Here is a 2,743-nt window from a genome sequence, read left to right as displayed (position 1 = left end):
TCTTGTTATAAAATATTTCTTTTTTATATTTTTTATATATATGAATGTCAGAGGTTTTGTTCCTCTAGAAAACTCAGCTTAACACGGCAGATTTTTCAGTAAACTGCTAGGCTTTTCTTCTGAAGTACCTGTGAGTAGACTTGAACCTATAACCTTTCATTTAGTCGTCAAGTACATTAACAATTTACACTACACAGAGACTCCTTAGTTATTAAAAAATCATAGTAAATGAAGTAAAACTTAAAATACCTATTAAAATACAACAAAATTATACGTTAACACAATATATCAGATGTGTGTCAACTAAAAAAGTTCTTATGAATACTAAGCTACTGATATAATAATTTTCTCATAAAATACGGAAGAACACATAATTCTATAAAACTGCATAATTGGAAATAAAATAATCCCTTAAATAAGATCATCTATTTTAAGCCCAGGTGACACAATGGGCTACACACTGAGCTGCTAACTATAAGATCAGCAGTTCTAATCCACCAGTGGCTAAATGGGAGAAAGATGAGTTTTTCTGCTCCTGTAAAGCTATACAACCTTGGAAACCCAAAGGGCCAGTTCTATCCTACAGGGTTACTATGAGTCAGAATCGACTCAAGGGCTGTCCGAGTTTGTTTTGGGGGGATTTTGTTATAAGGCCTGAGGTGGAGGCCATTATTATGGTATTTTAGCGTCTGGGGGAAGTTTGTTGGTCCTTAATCATTTTAGAAACATATAACCTTGTTTATGCTATCCTGCATGCATGCAATTCACATAGATGACATGTGAAAAAAAAGATGATAGCAGTTATGACCATCCATAGAAATTCTCCTGGGAAAAGATATAGGAGAAAGAATCCAACGAGCAGTTACTGAGCATCTATGGTATTCCAAGTATGTATAATAGAAACAATAGAGAGTAAAAAGGATAGGAGGGGTAAAAAGAGCATCTTAAGGGCCTGTACAAAAATGACAAATCACTGAAAGAAAAGAGATTGGCTCTGCAAAAAGTATTTGGGAAAAAAACTAAAAGCTCCCCCAAAATGGCAAAGGACCAATTCAAAAAGCTCAGCGAATCTAGGAAGAATAATAAAACTAAAGAACACACACCTAGCACATAATAATCAAAACCATTGGAACCATTATAAAGAATTCTCATGTGTATCAGAGCAAAATTGCTCCATGGTTTTTTCAAGGGCCACAAGGAAGAGACGAGCCAGTCAGGGTACAGTATAGCACCAATGACACACACAACCTTCCTCTAGTTCTTTAATGCTTCCTCCCCCCACTATCATGACCCCAATTCTGTAATCTGGCTAGACCAAAACACATATACTGGTACACAAAAGAGCTTGAAACAGGGAATCCAAAACAGATATACCCCTCAGGACCAATAGGAACAGCAATACTAGGAGGGTAAGGGAAGGGGGGAAGTAAGGGAAAATCAATCACAATAATCGACGTTTGCCCCCCCTCCCAGGGGGATGGACAGCAGGAAAGTGGGTGAAAGGAGACAGCGGTTGGTGTAAGACATGAGGGGAAAAAAAAGAAAAAGAATTTATAAATTATGAAGGGTTCATGAGGGAGGGAGCAAGGGGGAGGGAGGGAGGGTTAAAATAAGGAGCTGTTACCAAGGGCTCAAGTAGAAAAAAAAATGTTTTGAAAAAGATGATGACAATATACGTACAGATGTGGTTGACAACAACGGATATATGTATGGATTGTGATAAGAGCTCTAAGAGCCCCCAATAAAATAAAAACTAAACACACACACACACTAAGCATCTATTAATCAAGTATTTCTAGTAATTAAAAGTTGTCTTTAGAGTCATAAAAGCTGAAATTAAAAACTGAATTTCTTACTAAATAGTTGTGTAACTTTGAATGTTCCCTAAAACTATGTGATCCTCAAGTTCTTTAGGTACTAAATACTTTGTCATCAAGTCAAGGTACTTGACAATAAAATGGTTTATAAATACATGAAATGAAAATCTCCAGGAGGCAAAACCTTGCTTTAAGAGAGCTGACAAAAATGGAGATGCAGTCACCTTAAAATGAAAAGCATAATGACCAGTGGAGACTTCTGAAGACTATCTTAAACCAAAACCAAACCAAACTCACTGCCACTGAATGGATCTCAGCCTGTTAAAATATTTGGATGTGAAAAAAATAATAATAAACAATTTAAGATTTTAAAAATATATATATTTGGGTATGACATACACATCTGTCCATGGTCCTGAACCTCCATTAAACCCTAAGGGCCAAATCATTCTAATTGGGGAACATGGATGGCTCTTGTTCGAAGTGGTCAAGAACGCTCACGCAGGTAAGAACTAATGAAAAAGAAGGTAAGAACAAAACAAGATGCAAATGGCCAAAGGCTTCTGGAATAGCATTAAGAAAACAGCCATCAAGTCGATGCCAACTCCCAGGGACCATTGGGCACAGTAGTACTCAGAACTGCCCCTGTGAGTTTCCTAGACTGTAACTGCTCATGGGAGTCGAAAGCTTCGTCTTTCTCCCTCAGAGTCGGCTGTTAGTTTTGAACTGCTAACCTTGCAGTTAGCAGCTCAGGGCATAACCATGACACCAAGAGTGCCAATGAGGAGAGAAAAAGGGGGACTTGCTTTGACACTTTTTTCTTTAAATCACTGTATTGGGGGCTCATACAACTCTTACCACAATCCATACATCCATCCATTGTGTCAAGCACATTTGTACATTTGTTGCCATCATCATTCTCAAAA

At 37.5% G+C, this 2,743-nt stretch overlaps 2 protein-coding genes across 5 annotated transcripts in view; both read right to left on the bottom strand.

Annotated features, from left to right (window-relative positions):
* Positions 1 to 2,743, bottom strand: part of CDC42BPA (CDC42 binding protein kinase alpha) — a 303,883-nt gene that overhangs the window by 266,288 nt on the left and 34,852 nt on the right. The gene's annotated exons all lie outside the window — the stretch shown is intronic.
* Positions 1 to 2,743, bottom strand: part of LOC105978347 (eukaryotic translation initiation factor 1-like) — a 22,168-nt gene that overhangs the window by 1,295 nt on the left and 18,130 nt on the right. The gene's annotated exons all lie outside the window — the stretch shown is intronic.

The sequence above is a fragment of the Echinops telfairi genome, unplaced genomic scaffold (genome assembly GCF_000313985.2).
Source record: "Echinops telfairi isolate 266 unplaced genomic scaffold, ASM31398v2 ScPeMD7_7424;HRSCAF=8462, whole genome shotgun sequence".
Lineage (NCBI taxonomy): Eukaryota > Metazoa > Chordata > Mammalia > Afrosoricida > Tenrecidae > Echinops > Echinops telfairi.
The sequence above is the reverse complement of the archived record's forward strand: the minus strand, read 5'-3'. Positions and strand labels throughout refer to the sequence as shown.